We start from the raw sequence: 26857 nt of genomic DNA on the forward strand, positions 1-26857 counted from the left end.
CCGACTCTTCCATTCTTTCATCCCCTCTCCTTTTTTTAAACTATTTCTCAAACAACATAAAATATTTTCATAATTTAGTCGGTGCTTGTGTTTGTTGAAATGCATGTCGTATTGGTTTCATATTTAGGTGTTTAGTGAGTTTTGGATGTTGGTTTTTTTAGTGTCCTGACGAAGCGACGGGTACGTCTCGAAACCAGTAGACATAAAAAAGTCGGTAAGTGGTTAAATACAAATATTTTAAAACATTTAGAATATACTTACTTTCACGTGTCATTTGGCCCATACGGTGCAAAATGTCTTGTTTTCAGGTATTTCAAATTATTTACATTTTCGCGTCGCACGGAAAAAATAATAACACCGTTATCATCGTATTGTTTTACTTATTTCAAAATCATAATTTTGAAAAAACGTGCTACGACTTAATTAACCAATAAAGTAATCCAATATGGAAAGTGAAAATTAACCTTTTAATAAACACAACAGTGTGATTTGAGTTGGATCTGATCTGACCAGGACTGTGCAAGTTACAATCGCTTCAGTTCAAATCAAACAGTTAAAAAAATCATAAAGAAAGATAATTTAGGGATTAAAATCCCATTTTAAGTGTTTCCCTGCCATCAACATCTTCACCATTCCCCTATCTTTTGTTTTTTTTTTCAGGAAAGGAAATCCTTTAAAGACACCCATATTAGGTAGTGCTGGACTCTTACCGGCTATATCTCTTCCTGACTCCCAGTCAACGTGATTCCCGCCAATGGCCTTATCACGTCGACTTTTTTGGCTATTAATTAGTTTTTTTTCCCTGAGTTTGTCTATTCCTTTTTCCTTTTGCCTTCATAAATTCAGCTTTGTGTTCCCATTTTTCTTTTTTTTCCAGTCTCTTATCTATCATGTTTTCTGGAGTCATAATTTCCACCTCTTTTTTTATTTCTTTCCGCTGCGGTCTCCATTTTTGGCACATGAACACAGTGTGCTGCGCATTGTCTATTTCATTAAAATACATGCAGTTTGGCCCGTCTCTTTGCCTATTCTGGCCAAGTACTTCATGAAAACTCTATGTCCGGTTAGAAAATGAGTTACATATTAATTTAGTTGTCCATGTTTCCTGTTCCCATTCCCCTATCTGCACCAAATAGTGCAGAGGTTACTGCGTTGGTGAACAATGCAGCATACCTCAATCATCTGTTATATGCAGGTAAGGTGTCAGTTCAGAAACAATGAAATATTGTAGAGTAAAACCACTTTATAAATCAAAATTTTATTATATATTTCTTGAAATATAAATTAACTTATTTGACCATACCAAGATTCGAAATTAGGAGTATTCTCCTCTCAATTTTCATTTTCAGATTTCTTTTTGAGGATTGTTTTTTACTTTTTACTAGATTTTTACCGTTATTAGAAGTCACTGTCTAGGATTTAGGTTCTATTTCACCTAAAGAATTGTATTTGGCATGGTCACGAGAAAAATACCCTGCAGTAGATAACGAAAATGATAATAATAAGGTCAGTGGTATTTTAACTGAGATGTAGATGTATTAACGCGACGTCTAGGCTTTTAAAAGGCCTATAACCATTGCATTGGCAGGATTAAATTATTACTTTACACACTGTGAACATTCACAATTTCTTCCATTCACCTATTTGTTGGTGTCGTATTACTACATACCTGGCCATTTTAATATTCAACGGAGGTTTTGATTAATCATTCAATTTATGTTCCATGCAGTCCAAATCTGTTTTTTTTACAATGTGAAATTACTATGAAATGTATTTCGCTTTGACTTGCGCTGCCCGATATTTTTTTTAGTGATGTAATCCCAAAGGTCTTCTGTCGTATTGGGAAACCAGGCCAGATAATCTATCGCATATGGCGTACGTATTAATATGTGAAACACTTGACATTTAGCTACCTGTTGTTCTACTTTATCTTCAGATCGCATTCTCTAAATTCTATCATCTTATCATTTATCAATATCAAGATTTCGGTTAAAATGTTACCTAATGGTACGTCCAGATCTTCTAGCCCACCGATGCAGAATTTTTTAGCTATAGTTTATATCGTAGCTTGTAATCGCACGATACTTGTAATGAAATCGGATAAATTATTTCAATAAATTTCAATACTATTTTTATTATTTTTATTATTAAATAGTAGATTTGTGGTACAAATTTGATACGTGTGATAATATCGAAGCGGAACGCAAGAATTATGAAGCATGTAGTTGCTCCTATGTTATCCCAAACATAAAATGTGTTGAGGAGTTGAAGAGGTTTGAAGAAATACCTCTTCCCTTAGGATAAAATTTTTAACTGTTGACTGTGTTGCTGGTGAAGAAAGGTTACGCAACTCCACTAACCTGCCGATGATGAAGCGTGACGTGTGCTGGAACCCGGTGGAGAAGCTAGCGGTCTCGCGACGCTGCAGCGCGCTGGCACGGCTTGTATACAGCTGGCGGTCTAGATGGACGCTGGCATAGTTTGCTTGTTGAATGTTATTTGTTAGATGTTCGCTTAGTACTGAAATTAAAACGTTTTTGTCAGCATTTACACGTAGAATTATTGTTACGTGAAGTGCGCTAGGAAATGGGAAAGACGGGTAGGTAAATACAGATTTATTTGAGAGTTGGTCTGAACAATATGAAACTGTATAATTTGTAACCTTACCCTGTAAGTTTTAAGGTACTATCCCCAGTGTAAAAGATCGTTTACACGTAAACAATACAAAATCGTTTTGTCCCTGGACTCGACCATAGTTCATATGAAAATAGCAATTTACAGGACAAAATATTGTCTCGAGATATCGTTACCGAGACAGACGGGCAGGCTATCTCCGCGGAACAATGATCAAACAGTTCCTCATTGGATAAATTTGGTTTGGAATAATAAAAATAAACAATTTATGTTGTATAAACGTTTAATTAAAAATGCTTTGTATTCATTTATTGTTGTTTTGGACATTCAACTAGGAATAGTTTAAGAAACAACTTGTAATAACTTGTATGCAAATAAACGATAGATCCGTTCAATTTATATTTTTTCTTACTGTATTACATGTGCCAATTGAAACTTTTTTTGATAATAAATAATCAACACAGTATTGTTCAAAATGATTAATGATTTATGTTCTGATGCACTGTTATGTAATTAATTATATTAGTACACTCACGATCAAAAGATTTTACGATTAAAGTTGTTGTAAATATGTTTGTCAATTTAAATCCAAAAACAAATAATTTGATGCCTCTTACAAATTGATCATATATCATTAAAAAAAGTCGACGTTTTATCATAATAAAACATTATTTCTACATTTATGAGATTTATAAAAAACATTTTAAAACTGCACTAAAAAGTATTTGGATATCATTACAGAGATGAAGACATGCTCTTAGGCTTATGATCTTTTATAAACTAGTGCAAAGCTCGTTTTACATGATCAGAAAATTGTACAAGAACTTGTGCAATATTTGACTTCATGAATATACTGTCGAGTAATCCACTAATTGGGTGAAATCGGTGATAGAATTTAGGAAAATAAGAAAGAATTTTTTTTTTCAATAAATATTTCAAACAAGATCCGCGCGCACATCCCATGTTTATTAAACTGTTAACTGTCAAGGCAAATTTATTATTGTTAGTGTCACTTTACATATCCTTGATCTTATTTGCTTCACTTTGCTTTTGCCTAACACTTGCCTTTCTTTTCTGGAAAAGTTGATTTTTGATAACGTTCACGATCAATTTTATGATAGGAACCCGATGTTGATAATTGATTCAAGAATTATATATTTTTAGTTGACAGTAGTCGCGCCATCACAAGATAGCTTGTACTGTGCACCCTGAAACTGCCCGTTATATGTCATGGCGCCGAAAACATCTATTTAGTGCCCATACTTTCGTGCAATTTTTAATCGCAAAGACTGCTCAGTGTAAAACAGTTAGTAAAATTGACAATAATTTGTTACAATAATTACTGCAAGAAAAATTGTTCGGGGTAAGGTGCAAGATTTTGTACCATTTTCTGACCCGTGAAATATGAGCTTAAGTGATCATATTCGCTATTCAGTTGCAAATTCGATCCTTAGACAAATATCGTTATTATGTGAAATGAAACTTAAAAAAAAATATACTAATCAAAAGGGGTGAGGGGGGGGGGGGGGATTTTTTTTAACATTTCAAAAATTTGCTTTCCAAAACTACCCCTATTTTGTTTTGATTGACGTAAGGGGTTTTGAAAAACAAAATTACAGTATGTGAGAGACAAAAACTCTATTCTGCGAAGTAAGTGAAATTAAGATGAAACGCTGTCTGACCTTTCTTCATACTACGTATTCTCGTATATTCGCCCTGGATTATGGCACTAGAGCTGTGATTTTTTACAGACATTGGCATGTCTCTATTTTTTGATAAATTGTTTCTAATGGGAACTAGGATTATCCAAAACCCTATGAAAGTGCCAAGAAAATTTGATTCTGATATATTATTTCTTTTAATAAAACGAACAAAGCGGTTCAGTTTTGGGTCGCGGAAAACGGGAAAACGAAACGTCGGATTTAGTTAGGCATAGTCAGTCCCACGTGCAGTTGTCTTTTTCACACAGTATTGGGGAGGAATTAGTGAGAGAGTTACAAAAAAAACAATACTTATTTCCTGTTAATTATAATTTTTGCTCACGCTCAAGAAATTGATCCGTTAATATTGTAGATGGCATTACCAGCAGTCGTATTTCCTGTCATTTTGCAAAAAATACATTCCGTTACAGGGCGTAATATTGTGTGCCGCAAATTTCAACAAGGAAGTGATTAATAGCCCGTGGGTCAAAAATAAAATTACAAAAAGATCTTCAGCCGCATAGCTTTGATAACACTTTGTTGTTTTGAAACAATCAATCTTTTTTTCGAATCATTCTTATGTTTTAATCTGTCATAAATAAATCGATTACATTAAATAAAATTAAACACTAACCAAAATAGCGCTCATGCTGATAATCCATGCTTAAATGTTATTTATTATTTAACAGGAAATCATAGGCCTTGGAAAATCGAGATAGTGTGATACAACAGTATGAGTTCTGCGATTCCCCATGTCAACTTTTTATGAGGAACTCAATCGACCGAAAAAAGCCACAGAAAGTTCAAATAAGTGTTTCATCTTATCATAGTACTTTTCTTGCCAACTACTCAAGTACACAATATTTATTATATTGTATTAATTTATAGATACTATTATAAAATGCAACTTAAATAAAAATCAGAATATTCTAAATAGAAAAACGGGGGCCTTTTTGTAATTATTTTTTTAATTTAAATTTTTGTGTTTTTTTTACAATATACATAAGAGGTAAAACAGAGTTTAAAAAAAATAAAGGATAATTAAATAGCAATGAAATACATATTAATCGTAAAAATAGCAAAAAATCCCTCAAAGGCATGGCCGGTTCGTGGGTATACAAAAAATGTTAATGAATTTTTGCTCCTATAATAGAGTTATAATATTTTTGTGTAACATAAGAAAAAAAATATAAATATTCTGTAAATGATTATATGGAATTTTTTTATAGTAATCAAAAAAGCAAATAAAAAAAAAAAATATTATTAAAGGGCAATAAAATACATAATAGAAAAAAGAGTTGATATCTTTAGTTTGAATTCAGGATAGTGCGTGTTTTTTAAAAGAAGGAAAATTTTGAAAGTTCGGAATCGAAATTTGGAATGGAAAGAATTTAACATTTTTGGGTCCATAAAATATGCATGTCTCTGTGCGAGCCTCGTTTTACAATGTGGTATTTCTAACACACGATTCCTTCTTTGACTTGATCTATTTGAATTACTTGTAAATAAGTTTTGGTTTTCAAATAAATATTTTAAACGTTAAAAACAATATATTTGTCTTATGTCTAAAAGTTTAGCTTCTTGAAACAATTGGGAAAAGTGCGATTATTCTCTAATTCAGTATTTTTTTCAAAAAATAAATATTTGCGGTCTTATGATTTATTTATTTAGTCGGCCTCGTTGCGCATTTGTCTACCATGCGAGAGGTCTCGGATTTGATTCCCAACATGGTTGGTATGAAATATTTATTCAAAGGGTGTTTTCAGACGACAAAATTTTATAGTCCCTGGACTGGTACCTGAAGCGCAAAACTGATCATCTTACCTTCATGTAACAAAAATGATCAGGATACGCTGCAATTGGTGTACCAATGCAGTTCCCTATGCACCATTAGGTGCCAAAAAGGAATGATGATGTGGATGATGATTAATCCAGTTGTTTCAAATTTTAGGGGGCATTTTCAACGAGTTATAAATAACTCACCATTTGAAAATAGGAATTAAGTTGCGGAAGAGTGGGGTTCTAATCATGCATTTTTGATTCATGAGTGCGCGACACTAGCCACGGGACCACAAACCGATTCGTTTATCCTCACGTGAATAACTCGGTTTGATTTTGTTTTTTATAGCACCAAAAAATTATTTATTGGGTATATTGTATGTCCGCCTCGTGGTGTTATACCATTCAAGAGGTCTCGGGTTAAATTCTCGACAAGGTCGACATAATTTATTTTTTCGAAATCGCTCCGCTTTTGACATAACAAGTCTTCTTCGGTGAGATCTGCTACCGCTAGGTGAATTGGCTTTCTGTAAGCCGGAAATCTATCACAACAGAAAAATAATATTTCACTGACAGTTTTTAAAAAATAAAAAATACTTTTATAATCCATATTAAAAACACTATAATTGGTTGATTCGGACAAACTACTGACGTCGTTCAAAGTAGTTCAGTTTTTTAAAAAACATTTTAATTACATTTTCGAGAAACTCCGCCGTACATTTTAATGCCCTAATTTTTAACGCGGTAAGAAAACATATTTAGTATCCAATTTCTCATAGCACTGAACTTCTAAAGTATAGTGCTCTTACACTAGACTTGTAAATAAAGCATACATTTTATGTAGTATAGTCTAAGCTTAACCGAGTTGCACAGCTTAAACCCACGTTAAGCAAATTTCTGCAAGATATCGAAAATTATTTGATCGATCTATTTTTTAAACTTCATTTATAACCTATAAATTGAGCCCGGAAACATTGATTAAAACCTAAGATTTTGGCATAACGCCAGCTCGCACAAACTATTATATAGAGATTCAAAAGATAACTAGCAACCTATCATTAAGCCCAGATTAGGTACACCTAGACATGAGAATGGCGTAATGAGCCTCACTTGTGTTATATTTCAGCTATCTTTCAATCTTTCATCTATGTTACCCACATATTCTTTTTAGATCAAAGTTGATTAAATATTTTTATTACTTAATTATGCAGCGTAATCAAATACAAATAAATAAACACTAATCTGATATGATATTACAAGTAAATGGTAAACATAGTAACGAAAATATTTACATAATTTAAATAACAATACCACTAGTTATTTTGTTTTATCTTTATCTGAAGCGATTAGGTGGATATTGACTGGGAAAATATTTAAATGTTATATCGCTTAAGTTCAAAATATATGATAAACTATTAGTCAAAAGTTAAATCTGTTACTCTGAAGGACAGGTAGAAGTCAACCAACTCGGAAGAAATTTCTTAGGTAGATTTTATATCCAAGTCAGGTCCACCGCCGCTTCCTAAAGCCGCTTGTTATCGGAGGCTGTTGCCTGTGTTCTCGGACTTCAAAATTAGATATAAAAACAAACCACCGTATTCCTAATATTCTACTCAGGTACTTATTCTAAAAACTCTTGGTGTTTTGAGCTTTGGTAAGATACTATGATTCTCACCCATATTGAAGTACTGGCATTACAAGAGTTGAATAATCGTTTTGATCAAGTATAGACTAGAGTTTCAGACAGCATGCATCATGTTAAAAAGTGCTCCAGCAATTTGTGCATGCTTCCATCTTCAAGTATGAAAACTCGCAAGTATTTAAAGCTGTCAACTTTCTCGATTCTCTGTCCATTAAATTGAGTATGAAAGTTGAGAATAATTTTATATGGTGACATATCAAATATATATATTTTTTTAATGTGTCTGCACCTACTTACATCGGTGCCAAGTAATATAAGCATACCAAAAATAATTGCCAAATAGCATTTTTTTTAAATTAAAAACAATTGTTTCGTAAATTTAAGAACCCAGAGATTTACTTGAGAGTCGTATTTGATCTACTTGATAAAAATTCCCTTAACGGTTTGTTTTATCTCAGCAAAGGGGCCAAAAATCACTTTTAAAAAAATATAGAAAAATGCAGATTTAAGTATATATTTGTTATGACTAATAATTCACAATTAATCATTTAACAGGCACCTTTTTAAGTTATAGCAGATTCGCATATTGACATAAAAAATCCGTTTTAGGAAGAGTGCTTCACGATGTTACAGAATACGTAAAAAAAAATCCATTAAATGTAAGAATAACCTAAAGGTAAATTTAATGATAAGTACATAAATTAAAAATTAAGCATCACATCATTATATCATGTAGATCCTCCATTCCTATTTTCTCCGACCTAGAACTGTTATCAACCTCTGTAGTTATCCGATTGCTTGAATAAATGTGTAAACTAAATATACAAATTGAAACATAAAAAAACACATGTTCTTTCCAAAACCGCAAAACAGGTTTGAAAAAATAGGTGCATACGTCATCAAAAACATATAGGACAATCTACATCATATTGTGAGTATTCTGATAAAATAAATAAAGTAAAATATACGAAGATATATTTATTTTATAAAATCACTATTTGTTAGATTATTATATTAGTTTACCTGAGTATTTGAGTAAACATCCACTTTCTAAAGCTAAACGATAGTTGTTTTAGAAACACACGTGCATTTGAGTATAGGTAATGCTGACCACCAAAGAACGGGTGTGGGAAAACCGAAGCAGGCTGTGAGAAATAAGTTTGGGTGTAAATGATTTGATAATTATTGGGTTTAAACGTGCGTAAACCGCCATATAAATATTAGGGTTTTTCAAACACTCCAATAAAACCTAATAGCGTACCTGGTGATAATATGTGCAATGCAGAGGCAATTAGGAAAAAGCATTTTTTATTTAACCGCTTGAAAATGTATTCATCTTTTTTTGTAATTATATAAAAAACGGAGCCTTACTAGATTAATAGATATTATTTTATATTTCAACGTATCTAAGCAATTGGTGCAATACCTTAGTATTGTTTACAAAAAATATGGGTGGTAAGCCACCCATATTTTTTGACATACTCGAATATTAAATATATAATAAGAAAATGAACATTTTCAATAAGGAAACAAACTTTATTATCCCGTCCTTATATCCTCATAATACACATTTGTTTCGTTAAAAATAAATAAAATTACTCTGAATTCTCTGTTAATTTATAACTCATTTCTTTAGATTTTTAAGTTCTCAATATGATTTTCAGTCATGTAAATGGGTGTTACGAGATAAATTTGTAGTACCTAAAATACTAAAAATATTTCCGTGGATTGTTATCATTATTATAATTGATAATGTTATTTCATTGCAATGGATAATATCTTATTTAAATTTCTTATGTAAGTTTGCATACTCAAACACTTCATAACAGTCATTCACTGTTGAATTTCGAAATTATTACGGTGAATACGTCAGTTTTTTTTGCGACATTTTATTTATCATGATTTTTGGTAATTTTACCATTTACTCATATTTACATTTTTTTTTTATGTAAAAAGAAATATTTGCGTTCTTTTTATTTACCCAAATATTTAATTTTGAGGGCCATTTTCGACGAGTTATAAATAATTCACTCTTAGAAAATAGGAATCATGTTTGGCTAGAGTGAGATTTGAACCACGGACCTTTGAGCTGTGAGTCCGACACATTAGTCGCGGGACCACAACACGATTTGAACCGAATATTTTTTTATTCTGATGTTTTTCAGATATACGAAGAAATTTTAAGAAGAAAAATAAAACCGAATATAGTAAAAATAATTAAATAAATACCATATCAAATAAAAAGGTTAATTTGTTGAAATGTTTTACCTGTCAGGGTCCAACAATATCATTTAAATAAATAAATAATATAATAAAAACGCCCGACAAGCATTCTGCATAATTTCTTGTCTCTTTTAAATACTAGATTTATCTTATAGATTGATTGGAGATTAGAAACAAGTGAACGACAGCCAAGTTATTTGCTTAATTATACTTAATTGATTGGTAAATCATTTGATTATTTATTAAGCTAGACTGCGGGACAAGCTCATTGGTCGGCAAACATTCTTAATTATTATTGTCGATAAAAAATAAGAACACACGTATTAAAACCAAATTAATTATTGCATGTGTTTTGGGTTCTTAATCTGTTATTTGTCTAATGTGGATGAATAAAATTATTGTCACTGTGTGTGGTATATGTAAATAGCAAATAATTTAGTAAGAAAATTAATTTGATTGGAGAGCGTACTTGAAGGAAATTAAAATGAACTGTTTCTGAAAAAAAAAAAAATTGATGGATATATATTTTTTTTTGTAGTCATCAATTAATATTTTTTTTAAATTGTAAAGTCCAGCTTTTTTTAAATATTTTATTTGATATTATTACAAAAAACAACATAAATTATTATACGAAAAATTTAGTAAAAAAGTTGCAAATGTTTAAGTACTCGTACATTTAGTTTTAACTTTTGACAAATATAAATGTGGCAGTAAAACGTGTTATTCATTCAAACAATTTTAATTACTATACTTATTGTATTTTATACGGATATGTTGTCTTAAGGCAGTTTATTCTGAACTACCCAAACTATTTAATTTCAGAAAATACATACTATATATGAACATATGGTATAATGTAATTACATATTTCCATTTTCCCTTTATTTTAAAAATCGTTAAACATCAAGAAAAAATAATAGATAACATGATATAAAAAGAAAAGGAAGTAAAGGAGGGGGTTAATAGATTTTAACAAAAGAATTTATCAATTCAGAATTCATTACAAAGATAAACGCAGTATAGGTACTGTTAATAAATCAACTAAACGCTAACGCTAATAAAAATCTCAGTTTCAAATTTAAAAAAAATGTATACATATTTCAATGAGAGCATATCAAATTTAGAAAAACTTTGATGAATAAATGAGTTTTTAATATGGCTTTTTTGGTAATAGATTATTTAAAAAAATGAAAACGTCGTTGTTGAGGAGTGGACGAGGTGTTAAGAATACCTCGTCCTAGGAGGAGGAAATTTTAGAGTGGACTGTATTGTTAAGAAGGAAGGTTGTGCAACTCCACTAACCCGCTGACGGATGAGGCGTGACGAATGCCGGAACCCTGGTGAAGCTGGCGGTCGGAAGACGCTGGCTCAGCTTGTCTAAATGGAACTGGCGGTCTAAAATGACGCAGGCACAGCTCGCTTGTGGAAATATTAGTAAAGCACTGCACTCGTTAATGTTAGATTTTGTACTGATTTTTAATGTTGTTACCGGCACTGACACGTAGTATTGTTGTTACATGGAGTGCGCTAGGAAAAAAAATGGACGGGTGGGTAGGTATAGATTTGATCCAAACAGTCGTTATATTTTTACTACAAAATATTACAATCCCTTTAAGTTCCTTGGCTTAATATGTAGCATTAGACTGATTATATTGCCTTTATATATCAAATGATGACGCATTGCAAGACGCACTACGCACTACGAGGTGTGGATAGGTAAATAATTGTGACAGTATGCATTTTATGTATTACTTAGTTTTATTTGGAAAAAATACTAAAAATTTTTGTATGTTCTCTTATTCCTAATCAACTAACTGAATCGTATCTTTGACTAACAAAAATAATATGTTTTTTTTTTACAAAAAGTATTTTATTAAATTATCGGTGTCTACACATAGGTACTTTTTGTGAATGAAAAATAATGTATCCTGTTTGATGTATTTCTTAATTTAATTTATTAATCTTAGATACTTAACGAAACTTTGATAAATGCAACATATATGCATTATGTAGATTAACCAGTTGTTAAAATTGAAAGTAAGCTTCAAATACAAATGCATTAAAAATAAAATAAAAACAACGTAAATTACTCATTATTAATATGTAATGAAGAAACTCTATGTCGTGCAATGAAGGGACTTTCTTTGCATAAAGATTCAAAACCGATCATTTACTATACAAATCTGCAACATTAGCGGTCAAACTATACACTGATCGGTCCTTTAGTAAATAAACTTTGATATTTACAAACGTACTGAGACATTTAATATCAGCTTATATTCGCATTCAAAGTTCCTAAGTAGTTTGTTAGTACTCGGCCGTGCGTGGATAGAGACATTCTGAGATTATGGTGCAGATTTAATGGTCTGCCAATTGAGTCTTAAGGAAATTGCAGGCAAAACGCCATCAGTTGCCTTTATACTTTATAGATTAGTGTACTTTTGTCGTGGGTGGAGGATACGGTCACGTGTCTAGAGCTCCGGGCACTGCTTACTACGAACCTCTCGACTGGCCATTGCTTTATCGCCGGAATAAATTGCTTATATCTGGAATAGCTTAATTAAAACAGTACGTAATGATTTAACACGACGCACAGATGCTTAATTTAATTATTTATTCACACTGCAAATTTGTTCAGTTACTTTTCAATTTAAAACTCCATAAAAATACCTCTTACTAATTTATAATCTATTAGCATTACCTATTGAGTTTCTTAAAATTCCTTGATTTCCTCAAGAAGTAGTCTTAAGGGATTGATTTTTTTATAAATTTAAACTTAAAATCTTAAAGTTTATGTAAATTTATACAAATAATAAAGTATTTTTTTAGACCTCGAGGTTAAATGATGTAATATTTATTTATTTGACCTTGATTCGTGATAATCCATTGGAAATATTATATAGTATAGTATCAATGGAAAACAGATTTTTTTAGGTTTCTATGAGCCAGTTAAATAAAATAAAGTTTAAAGTCAAATAAATGTTGGATTTTTGTCAAAATACGCTAAATGGGTTGTTTTGTTTATCTTTTTCTTGCGAACTATTTTGTCCATGTTGACGAAAATGCAACAATTTTTTAACTTTAAACTTTGTTTAACTGAACTTTTTTATGTAACTGGATCTAAGTGAAAGCTAAATTTATTATTATGAAATAAATAAACCAAGTATATTATTAATTTATTCATACAAGGGCCCTGTGTTGATAATATGCGTAGTTCAACAAAACACAATTTTAAATAACACATGGTACATAAATACAGAGCAAAAAAAAAACAATATTTACATAAAATAGCCTATTTAAATCATTAAAAAATCTTCAAAGAGTTTTTAACTCAAATCCTTCCCTCCAAAAAAAATCCAGTTCTGAATCCCTCTTCAGAAATTTAATATTGTCCTTGTTTGCTAATCTTTATTATTTGCTATTCCAAAATATTAAACATTCTCAGTGCGATAAAGAAGATATATCTTGGAAAAAACCGTTCCGGTTTTGGTGTAACATAATCAATATTTTTTAAAAAACCCCCTTCAAAAATTTTTAGACATCTAATCGCTCGACCAGTGTGTCATGCTACTATCTTTTTGTTATTTTTAAAAACGATTATATAACCTTTTTTGAAATCATGTTCATTTACGAATATCTATTGTACGTGCCTAGGTACCATGCATTACTTAGTGATCGCATTCTTCAATATTTGTACATTCGCAGCAAAATGGAATTTCTCAGGTGTGCATTAAAGTATGCTCGTACATAATACAGTCATCTCGTATACTACCTGTAACCCTGGAATTCCTGCAATATTGTATCAGGATCACAGACTACTGGAGCAGATCGTAGAATAGCGTGCGTCCTATCTAGTACTACCGGCAAATGTTAGCAAATAGGTCCTCGTGATCCGGTAATAACCCGGCGGGTGCAGTCGGAGCCCCCATAAATAAGCGGACACTGTGTGAAACTGTCCAAGAGGGCTATTTCCCTCTAATTTATTGGGCCACGGTTCCCTTATGCAACAAGTCGCATCTCAGCCCTGGATGATACATGGGAGTACTCTGGATGAGAAAATGTTACTTCGACACGATTTGTATTGGACAAGGAATGAATGGTTTCGGTAGAACTGTGGAACATATGCAAATTAGCCGACACGCTCTTATTTTTATTTCAAAGCTGCGCTGTTTAACAAAACGCACAATACGAAATTGACACAAAACAACATATTGAAATGAGTTCATTTAAAGTATTTCATTAAAACTTCATCAGTATTTAATATCATACCTGTCTATAAGAAAGTAATACGATACATGAACAACTTTACTAGTCATGGTATTTTTCACATCTCGCCTGTGTTCTCACATATTTACATAGACTTGTGTATAAAAATAATCAAACTGAAAAATTTTACTCCCACGAATTTGTTGTCTCCGTTCTCTTATGATTTCATTCCTTACAAAGTCAAACCTCCGCAAACCCCGGATTCTTCTGAGACACCTATTCACAAAAGTCAGTATTTTCCTGTTTTGGGCCCTATTTTGGGCGAAACGATTCGCATCCGTAGAGGAAAATAAGTGTTATTCAGGCGTTATATAGGCGGTATTTAGTTTTCACTGAGTAAATATCCAATCACCAGACAGCCTTCATACTGTTGAATGTGGCACCTGCTACTCCCAACCACACTCCAAGTTCTTTTTGAAAGCTGCCATTTTCTGTAGCATGTACTCCCAGGTATTTGAAACTCTATAATTTTGTAATTAATGTTTTTAATAAGTAAATAAATGTAATGCAAAAAAATCTTTTGAATGAATATTTCTCGTCTAGTTAATCGGAAATCAAAATGGAGTCTAGATTTGTGGATTACGATACAAAGTATTTTTTACTAGTGATCCGATAGTTTACCAACGTGCCTAAATTATGTAATTACCACTCAGAATTGAATGGTTAAATCGGTTCATGCACTTCTAATCAGTCATATTTTCAGCTTAAGCAAGCGGGCTTTTACTCTCTCAAATTTTCTTACACAACATTTCTTTTGTGGGAATTGAAATACGGCTACAATAAATATTTTCTCTATTCTAGTGAACAACTATTCAAATAAACAATATACCGTTAGAACAAAAGGTGGTGACGAAATATTGTATTGTTGAACGGTAGCTGTGGGTAAGTCCAGTAGATCGTGAGGCCCGATGTGTCAATATTATTGACCTCAGGAAGTGCTATACCCTGTGCTGTGCCGAGCTATAAGGGTGACCATTTTGTATTTACTATTTCATATTAAACAACTACACTTTGCAATTCAAGATCAAGATGTGTTTTCAATAACAAACCTACACATTTTAATACTATATTGTTTGAAGTAACCAACACTTATGATAGTATTAAAATATATATATTTTTTTATTTGAAATTTTGAAGTAAGATACACATAAACATATTATTATGTGTACTCTTATAATAACAACGCAAACTCGTTTATTCAATTTATAATTTGTTTAACACGTATTTCTTAACCCTCAGTTTGAATTTTGATTTTTTTATTTTTTCATACATGTTTTTTCGCGTATCATGATATTGTTTTACTAAAGGAAATGGATTGCCTTAAATTTTGAATTTTACAGCGCTCCGCTTTGTTGATAAAGCAGTACTTTACATTTAGAAGGTAAAACAGAAAAAAAAGATGGCGACATTACGTCAGCTTTTTACATGGCCGAAGTAAATAAAGAATAAAGATTGTTGGAATAAATCATAAAAGCCAATTTAAAAGAGATTGATTTAGTAAATTTTATTTTATTAGTTTAACATCACAAAAAAACTAAACTAACACATTTCTATCAACACTACCCTTTAAGTTTATTAAGTCAACCTCTCTTCGCAATTTGCTTTTATGATTTATTCCAACAATCAATATTCTTTATTTACTCCGGCCATGTAAAAATTTGACGTAATGTCGTCATCTTGATTTTTTTATAATTTTCATTTAACTATTTACACTCACTGCTTAGCACTCACTGCTTTATCGACAACGCTAAACGCTGTAAAATTCAACATTAAAGGGAATACATTTCCTTTACATCTCCCTCCTTCGGATATAATATATTTTAATATTTATTTATTATTATGGTCTAAGAAAAACCAAAAAAAAGCCATCTCCATTTCGTTCTACCTTGTAAATAATTCAATTCTAAATAAATCAATAATATATTTTCCTTCTGCGTTAAGTATAAGTAAACATAATATTAGGAAGTCAATTCTAACACACGTAATAAATTGATTGACGTATAACAACAGAGATGCAGAATATTTGTGAAAAGGGAATTTCTAAACTAACCCATTTATAGGGTTTATAACCTGTCATATGGGTGGCCACGTGATACATTGTGTAACATTTATCATTCTCCTTGTTTGAACATCCGTATTTTTTTAGTTCTTCCATATGTTGACTTTTGTGAAGTTCTGAAACCTTTATTAATTGGAGTGAGATTTATTGTTTCATCTACTACGCAACGCCTAAAAATACTTATTTTAACTTCTTCTTCGATTTATTATTTTTGAAATATTTTGAATTTTTCCAAATACCCATCATCAAAGACTGGATTTAACATTCTAGAATGCTTTCAAGATTTAAATATTTATTTGTTCCAATATGTTGATCTCGACAACTTCCCGGTACTTAAAATCCAGTCCTTATCAACAAACGTTTGGTCAAACTAAAAATATTGATAATTAATATATCTATTGTATCTACCTTAGTTGTAATTAAAAAAGTAGAATGTATTTTTAGTTTACCTATACTATTTTTTAAAAACCATTTTAATACAAAAAAGTACTTATATAAATTTTAAAATCATTGTAAATGGGAATATAGTCAAATATAAATACATTGGGAATTCATAAAAATTTCGTATAATTTTTTTTTAAAGTAACGTCGGTGCCTCCATGTTTTATCCCACGTACACAAGGCCTCAATATTATCTGCAAATGCGTACTCTCAAATTTTATAACCAGTACTGCACGCAACTTACGTCAACGCTATTTTTCTTCTTTGCATTGCATTTGCACAGCATTGGAATAACGATTGTTTTTATATATACATACATTCCACGTCCATGTCCACTCCCAAGTAAGTGTTTATGGTCTCCAGGCTTGCCCCGACTGCCAACACCTGCGAGTTCTTCAGCAACTAGTTCTCGTTCCACAGTTCAGACATAAACTGCCGACGAATTGTCAGCAGCTTTCGAGAAATGCACGAAAAAAATATAACTTTTTATGAAAATAAGGTATTTTATTTGTTTTTTCAGTCTGACTGTTGAAAAAACAATTAAAAAGCGTCGTGAATAAACCAGGATTCCCCGAAAAAGCTTAACTGACATGCATTACAAATCGTGTGTATTGGAAAGGCTCCTTAGAGCTATAGGTATTAAACAACAATATGTATGGTCTATGGACGGAATTGACCTGACCATAAAAGTCGTGATGTCAAGAAATAGTCCATCAAAACCTCGCCGATATTAAGTGAGCGAATAAATTTACCTCGCAATAAAGCGGTCTGTTGTCTCTCCTATACACACTACTCCATACTTGCTACTTAACTGAGCAACATGGTATATCAGCTCGTGATGAGATTTCTTCCCTCCTATGATTTATCGTTGCTTGTGTCTGAAGTCATGTAAGCTGTATTGTTCAGCTGAGTGCTACAAATACGTGATACTTGCTTTTTATTTTAACAACGCAAAATAAAAATGGAGTTGAATGAAACTAGGACGATTTTTGGTTCAACGACCTAGCTTTTTTGGTGAGCTGTTTATGTTTTTTTAAGGAGGAGAAATGAAATTTATCTTCTTGAATATCAGATATAAAACAAGTTGAAAGTTTTTAATATGTCGTCTATTTTATTACAAATATTTATTTACGTAGAAAAAACAGATAGGTCCCGAACACGTTAATAAATGCTAAATTCATAAGCCTCATTTAACTCTCATTTTTTAATTAAAAAAATTATACATTAATTTTAAAAACCGATTTTGGTTATGTAAGAAGTATTATAAAGTTAAGGCATATTATGTCACGTCTTGTAAGTGTAGTCATCATGTGCATTTTAAGGCTGATTTTAAATTTGTGTCCAATGAAATTTTTCAAGTGGTAAAAAAAGTTTTTTTTTTATTATTTTTTTTTTCGTTTTTCACGTTTCGTAAAACATAGTATTCAAAAAATAAAGCATAATTACACAGAAATAAAATACAAATTAATAGTAAAAATAGTAAACGAAAAAAATCCCACAAAGGCATGGCCTGTTCGTGGCTATACAAGAAAATGTTAATGAATTTTTGCTCCTATAATAAATAATGGACAATTATAATATTTTTGTGTAACACAAAAAAGAGAAAATAAAATATACTGTTTAAATGGTATTTGTTTTTATAGTAATTAAAAAAGGAAATAAAAAAATATAAATAAAAACATAAAAATATTCCTTATTCTTAAAGGGCAAAAAATTACATATATCATAGAAAAAAAGAGTTGATATCTTTTGTTTGAATCCAGGATAGTGCGTGTTTTTTAAAAGAAGGAAAATTTTGAAAGTTTGGGATCATTAAAATATTATCAGTAAAAAAATATTAAAAATTTTTGGGCCTTTTAAATATGCATGTCTCTGAGCAAGCCTCGTTTCACAATGTGGTATTTCTAACACACGATTTCTTCTTTGACTTGATCTATTTGAATTACTTGTAAATATTTTTTTGTTTTTAAATATATATTTTAAACATTGATAACAATATATTTGTCTTAGGTCTAAAAGTTTAGCTTCTTGGAACAATTGGGAAGATTATTGTAGTGTCCATTATATAGTATTTTTTACTGTCCTACGTTTGTGTTTGCTTCTTTAATGTGGTAATGTTGTTGTTGTCTAGTAATATATGGTTCATGTTATGCCATCGCCTTGTATGTTTCCCAGTGCAATACAGTGTACATTTTTTAACGTCTCAATTTTCATCGAGTATCTGTCAAACTTGTGTTTTGCATAGTTCAGTCGAAGGAGTAAATTTGCATGTTAGTTTACTTATTTTATTTTGTTATCTTTGTCTAATTGTTATGTCTGCTTGTTATTAGTTCTCCAAAAGGCGATCTTGTAACTCAATTTGTTTTTAACATAAGCATCGAATATTATGTTTTTTTTTCCTTTTTTGGTGTAAGGTCTTTAATTTTGTAGAAGAGACTATCTGATGATGCCACATTATTTTGAAATTAAAATTACTATTAAGAGCCAAAGTAATGAGTATTTCAAAAATGGTTACTACCATAAACAATCGAACAGTATATGCTTCGACCCAAATAAAATATTTTTTAGATTAGATCTATGTCATAAGATTTTATTTATTAATTAAACATTCTTTGTGAAATTCTTTTGTAAGAAGATTTCTATGTTGTAGGTATTGTCGTGTCCAAGGACAGTAAAATATTGCAGTGTAAAACCTCAAAAAAAACAAATATTTCATATCGACCCTTCCCGGGATCGAAGATTGAACACAGGACCCTGCAAAAAAACTGCTTCTGCAGTTTGGCGGGAATTTAAAAAAAAAATTGTTTTGAATTTAAAAAAGAAAAAAAAATAAAAAAAGTATGGTAGTCAAACGCTCCAACAATTAAAATACGAGAAGATTTTTTTCAACTTGATTTCCACCTGAGAGATTGGCCTTCGAGTCAAAATACTTGTCAAGAGATCTGGTTCTAATTCATACAAATAACTATCGTTTTAACTCCGGACACAGACTAAGCAGGCATTGAAGAATACATTTGTACAATCAATACAGTATCTTTAATACGAAAACAAATAAAAAACGTAAAAAGAAAAATTAATTTGAATTTGAAAACTTTCTTGGATTAAAAATAGCCACGAATTCACTTATTAATGACGACAATTTATCTCTAATTCCGCATTCAAACTGTTTTGTAGATCAGTTTATAAGGCCGAAAGGTTTCCATGTACATATTTCTTGCAACTGCTGTCACTTTGCCATCAAAATCCAATATATAACTGGTCGCAAAAAATCTCATTATGGTGGTCGTCTAATATTAAGGTTCTATTGTCTTCTCGTTGGGGTCAAACCGCCTGACCTTCATTTTTTATGCTGATGACGACTTTTTAAATTAAGTAACGGTACTTGATTCGTTTACAAAAATTCTGATATCTGCTTGATAAAGTTTTTTTTTTGAAAAAATAAATATTTGCATTCTTATGATTTACCCAAATATTTCATTTTGAAGGCCATTTTATACGAATTATAAATAACCCACTATTATAAAATGGGAATCAAGTTGCGTTAGAGTGGGATTTGATCCACGGACCTTTGAGCCGTGAGTGCGAGACTCTAGCCACGGGACCACGACCCGATTAATTTTATTAGGTTTGGTGGCGCAGCGTCGCGTTAGTATAATATTTTTGTATTATTAACTTGAAAATAAAGTTCTTGGTGGATATATAGATCCAGCATAATAAATACCGTATTGATTGAATTAGTGTTTAAGGTGTAGAAGTCCATATTTAAGCTTATTAAATAAGAAATCAATGACTGACTTGAGTCTACTACACACTTTATTTTATTTTTACAAATATAAAAACAAAACTTTCGTGATAATTGTTGTAATTATCTTACAATACATACATGTACCAATCTAAAATGGAACAACTATGGATGGCTTCAGCCAGACGACAGAATTTGATTCAGGATACGGCACTACCCGATGTAAGGAGTACCGATTTACCCACCGTTAAACTACTAGGAGTCTTCCTCAATTCTGACCTTTCTCTTGACGCTCAAATTAGTAGAACGATAAGTTCATAATTTTACCAGCTAAGACAGATTAACCGCATACGCAAAAATTTGCCAGTTGATGCCGCCCGTAAATTAATAAATGCGTTTGTAGTGTCTGAAGTAAATTATTGTAATAGTATCTACGCAGGTCTACCAATGAATAAAATGACTCGCCTACAGTCTGTATTGAATGCCGCAGCGAGACTTATTTTTGGAATCTCTAAGCTCACTATATATATATCACTCCACTACTTCGGGAATTGCACTGGCTACGTTTTCCACAGAGGGTGGAATACAAACTCTGTTGGCTTATGTATAAATCACTGCACAACTCTGCTCCAGAATATCTAAGGAAACTGCATTCCAGATGAATTAGCTGACAGACGTCTTACGCTTAGATCAGCTACATCTACGTCAAAAGGAAAAGTTATTATTTCTCTACGCAAACAGCGCACTAAATTCGGCGAACGCGCATTTGCGGTCGAAGGCCCTACGGCATCATATGCTCTCCCAGCAGAAGTCCAAAACTGTGAGAGTGAAGTGATGTTTCGGAAGAAACTTAAAACCCACTTGTTCTCTAAATCATTTGAATTAATCCTTAGGTGACAAATTACATTGTTTTTCTCAAATTAAAAAAGTTAAAATTAAATATACATCTTTATATAATCACTTTGTAAAGCGCCCTTGAGGTATTATATTACGAAAATAGCGCTGTATAAGTTATCTATAATAATAATAATAAATACTTACAGTGCTATAAATTTTTCCGAAATTCAAATATAAATACCTAAATTCCCCATTACCTATTAAACACTTAGCCATGCCCTTAACTATCGGGTTTTCCTACAATTATGATTAACGTACATGCGATAGTTTATAAAATTATTTTAATTTTTTACCTAAGTACCTTGAATTATATAACTAAATAAGGACATGCAATCTGTCTAATCTTCAAATTAATTTGAAAATGCCCTAACAAGGCGAAACAATTGTCACGAAATTTTTGTTTGTATTTTTGTAAAAATAAAATAAGGGTTCAGTACCAAACCAGATATGATTTCTTATATTTTATGTTTTTAAAAAATAAATACCTCTTAAACTTTTATTGAATATACTTCTTACTTTCTATAACCATAAAAATCTAACATGTTTTGATGAAATATCCTTCTTTACTAAAAGTGCTATAATACATTTTTAAATTATGAATAAAATAAAATTGTATTTTTAATATTTTCTGCAATAACTTTGTGTATCATTTTAAATTAAATTTGGAGAAATAAAACAAAGTAAAAGTTTTATTTCTCCAAATTTAAATTAAAATAAAATTGTTCTATTGCTGGTATTGAAAACATCAAACAGCACATTGCATAATATGTAAAAATTGTAATTGATTGTTAGGAAATTTATTGTAATAAACTAAATAAAGACGGGACGTGTATGCGAATGTGTATATGTGTATGTCAAGCTCCTATCCGATGCTTTAGAGGGGACTGTATTAGTACACCGAGTGCAGCTATTTTGATCATCTATTACATAATAATAAGTTACCATCATGAAACTGCAATGTACCTACTTATATATATATTTCATTATATACACTAATATATTTATATTTATGTATATATATATACTAAAATATTTCGTTTAAACCTTGTCAGGGATAAAACCCGAGACCTCAAGCATGGTAGGTGAACGCCCCAACCCCTACACCACTTTGTATTGTTATCTCGATCCGACTTCCTGTTTTAGGATTTTAACCTGAGAGGAGTCATCAGTCAAAAACATTCGTCTAAAATTCTATTTCAAAGACATAATTGTATTCTCCATTTCGCCCGGACACGGAATGGAGATTGATCTAATTTGAATATGATGAATACGACACCATTGCTACTAAAGCGTTGAATGTAAAGGGTTTCGGTTTTTTCTTTTGTAATCGTAAAGTATTAATAAAAACAAAAAGCAAATATGTTGCCACTTAAACCAGCCAATGACAGGACATCAGCCCTGTAAATGCCCAGACACCCATATTTCCTTATCTAATATGTACTAAATTCATTTTGATATGTTTTAATCTTAATAACTCCCTAGGTAGTGAAATCCAGTATTTTGTCAACAAACATCGTGACAAACTCAAAATATTGTAACTAAACTAATTGGTCGAAAAGAAGTATAATAATAGGAAAATTGTGAAATAATTCAACCAGATAAATCTTCACAATGAAGTTCAATCCTCCACATAACCATTCTGTAAGACCTTGGGTTTTCTTATCGGTTTCACTCTTCAAAAAACAGTATGTATATTGTCATTTATCCTCATGATAAAAAGGTACCAAAAACTGTATTTAATTGTATCAGAATGGCCGATTTTCATTATAGTACAACTATAAGCAACTGACGGAAGAATTGAAAAAAAATGTGTGTTTCAAAATAGGCTAAACGGTGAATGTTGCACAGTGTGTAAAGTGACGACTTGAATTAGCCAAAGACAGTTTATTTGTTCTGTAATTCCCTAGACTCGTTGTCTATGTCTAAAATATTTTTTTTCGTGTCTGTTTTTGTTTGTCAAATAGCGATTAAGAATATATGCCTTTAAGTGTAAATATTTCAGTGTTTTTATCTGAATAGTAAAGCCATAAATCAAATGTATACTGATAATATCTAATTGAATGATTTCAACATTGAAAGATTGCAATTTAGTGCATCAAGATAAAATGCAGTCGATAGAAAGTGCAGAATTGAAACAGACAATAATTTGCAGTACGCATGAACGTGTAAGATTAACGTAAGATCGTCTGCGCCAGTTAAGACGCAAATAATTCTGAAGATGAGATCTCAGACGAGATTAGTCTGTAATGTTACCTACGAATCCGTATTATTAATAAACAGTTTACAACAGCAGTGGATATTAATTTAATCCGGAATACAATATGACAGGTTGTTTCTAGAAGTTAAGAGGTCAGCCTGCGTGTCATCAGGACCCGTGTGAAAATGAAAGGTTCACAGAACTCTGTGATAACTATCTTAAAATGAGGAACTTCAGCCCTACGGGAAATTGGATACAAAAAATGTTTTCTTACGCGGGGTAAAAATTAGAGCATTAAATTGTAAAACAAAGTTTCTTGAAAATGTACAGAAAAAATAATATTTTTTTTTTATAAAACCGCACTACTTTAAATGACGTCACTGGTTCATGTGAATCAACCTTTGATCTGAGAGCTATGGAAGATTTCCGGTCTGCTTGTCGCTTTTGGACCAATAGGAAGAACTGAATGAGAATAAGCGGAAATGAACCTCTGACGTTACACGCGGAGTTTTTTCAGAAATACAAAACTTTGAAAAATCGTAGCGCCGATAATACGATATATAAAAATAAAAATAAAATTTTTTTGACTTAGTTTAACAGTCTATTAACAAATAAAAAAAATTAAAAAAACTACTGAACTTCCTCATTGTCAAGTCAATCAAAAAATTAATATGAATTTTACCAAAAAATAACTGCAAGTAACCAACGGATGTATTTCAGATTTTCAAACAAATATATACACAATGTTTTGAGTGTGTCCAAATGATTGCAGACTGCCTGGATTTCATCTCCAGGGAGTTATTTAGATCTAAATTTGTTGCAACAGAGAGCGAAAACATTTTTGAGAAGAGAAACATTTTTGAGAAGAGAATATACAGATGGAAGAGGTGAGGAAATGTGGATGTTTAAACATAGGCAGAATAGTGAATGTAACACAGTGTGTCGCTCAAACCAGCCATAACAGGTCATAAGCCCTGTAAATGCTCACACTTACATTTTGTGTAATGTTTATAAATGTTTTTCCTCTCTGTTGCAACAAATTTAGATATATACACATTTCCGATCAGAAAATATTTTTTTTCTGCACAAAGAATTATTCAAGAAAACTTTCTAACCTTTCAATAATTGTAATTGGGGCTCTGAATAAATAAATAATTGCCTCTAAGCCCGTTTGAAATGAATATAATACAATGAAAGGAAAATAAATTGAAATAAACGAACAATTTTTTTTGGGAAAATAATGTGAAAAAACGTCAACTAAATAAAAACGCGTGGGCATAGTATATGAAACACATTATTAAGTCATTATTAAGACATTTAGAGGATACTTAAATCTCTGTCACACTTTTTTTCCGTAATCTTTGTGATATATTGTTTAGAAGTTTTCTTCTCGTATACGCAAAATTTAATTTGGCAGCGCTGTTTTTACTATTTTTAAAGCAAAGCATCTCGTGCCTTACCATCCATTAATAAGATCCTATAGAATGCACTCCTTTTGCACCTGAAACACGCAAAACTTTAGTACATAAATAAAACTTCCTGAAAAGTTCTGTGGTTGCAAAGATTCGTGTTCATATACAAACATTAAATTGCTATGTTAATAGATTGAGGTACTGAAGTGCGGACTCCCATCTTAAATTGTAGAATGATCTTGATAGGCGTGTATGCTTTGACAAACCCTTGTTCTAACAAGCAATAATACCGACAGGTATGACGGATACAATTACCGATCTTCTTTTCTTGTGTTAAGTAAGAAACATGCGAGATGGATTAAGTTTAATAAGCGGTACAAGTTTATCGAAAGCTTTCTACAACCTAGTATCAGCAATAACAACATTTGACACGGTAAATATATGATATTCGATCGATCAGAAAATTTGCACGTGTGGTTAGGATTTTAGCTAATGATAATAGTTAACTAAGGATTTATGTTTTACATCAGTTTTTATCTCGAATAATAATAAAAATCATGTTTTTTTAACAAAAATAACAATTACTTTATCTACTATATACACACTTGGGTAATAGATTTCTCTGGATCATGTCTAGTCTGCCTAACTATAATCAACCTATTTTAAGGCAGACATTTTCAAGCAAAATAAACAATAACATTACTACCTATTAGATAATTTACTAAACTGCCATACAATATTAATTGATACCATTTATTATTTAAGAATGTTTTTGAATAAATTTAACGTAACGTATTTGTTTTAAGGGTAGTTTAACACTGTGGAGGGCATCACTAACAAGCCGTGAAGTTAGCAGAGTCAAACACCGCTTTGGGCCGCAACGCGTAATCCGATGCAACGTCAGCTCGGACAAGTTAATCACCGCTGTGCATCGGAAGAACTTTCACATTTCATATTGGCATTTTGTGTAGCTCCTTGCAAGTGTTCGCTTTTGTAAATTCCTTCTGTACAAAATTGTAAGTATGTAACTTGTGTGAATCTACTCAATAAATAACTTCGATTGTAATCCATCTTTCTCATTTAACCTCAAATCAATTCATGCGCACAAATCCATACAACACCACAATATTTCACTATCCCCGGACTGGCTCCTAGAGTGCAAGACTGATCACCTTGCCTTCTTGAAACAAATGATTGAGATTCACTGCATGCACTTTATCAATGCAGTGTCTTATGTATCATCAAGTGCGGATTTGGATTTGATGATGATTTATTGTATTTCCATCGTATTACGTTAATTATATTATTGATGTAAGCATCAATTCTGATGATTGATGCTGTGATGCAATCTAAAACTTCGGCACATGGCATAATAAACAAGGGAAGTTAGTTGTGCATCTAGACAGCCATGAAAATCTTAGAAATTTTATTGAAACTACCTATTATAATAAACGTTAACATTATAAATTTCTAAGTTTGTAAGTGAAAATTCTTGATGTAAGTTTATTGTAATTTATTATATTAATAATAGACGAGTGATACTTTAATCTACAAGTTTGGAATATCCAGTGACCGGTTTCACCGCTTTCGCGACATCTTCGAGACTGGTATCTTTATTAAGGAGTTCAATGTATTTATACAAAACAGAGGTTAGGATAGATAATTCAAAGTTATATTAAGGTAAATTAAATAAAGTTATTTTTATCTTAAGGATCATTATCAAAATTTTTACTTCGGGTTAACTAATGAGTTGATATAATGCTATTTTAATGACTTTAAGTTTAAGTTTAAGACACTAAAAATAAAATACTTAATATTATATAATAAATTATAAATTTCATATTTGAAGCGGTAACTTCGTGATT

At 31.3% G+C, this 26857-nt stretch overlaps 1 long non-coding RNA gene across 2 annotated transcripts in view; it reads left to right on the forward strand.

The window, feature by feature from the left end:
• The window catches only part of LOC148285520 (uncharacterized), a 367314-nt gene extending 341371 nt beyond the window's left edge, over nucleotides 1-25943 (forward strand). Inside the window, exon 4 of one of the 2 annotated variants that reach the window (XR_015821924.1) lies at nucleotides 25804-25943. This is a non-coding gene — a long non-coding RNA (uncharacterized LOC148285520). Of the gene's footprint in view, nucleotides 1-25798 lie in introns of both variants that reach the window. The other variant, XR_015821922.1, reaches the window with a different exon arrangement.
• The last annotated feature ends 914 nt before the right edge of the window (nucleotides 25944-26857 follow it).

Source organism: Micrasema longulum, unplaced genomic scaffold, assembly GCF_059751315.1.
Source record: "Micrasema longulum isolate JH-2025_06_02 unplaced genomic scaffold, ASM5975131v1 h1tg000027l, whole genome shotgun sequence".
In the NCBI taxonomy this organism is placed as follows: Eukaryota; Metazoa; Arthropoda; class Insecta; order Trichoptera; family Brachycentridae; genus Micrasema; species Micrasema longulum.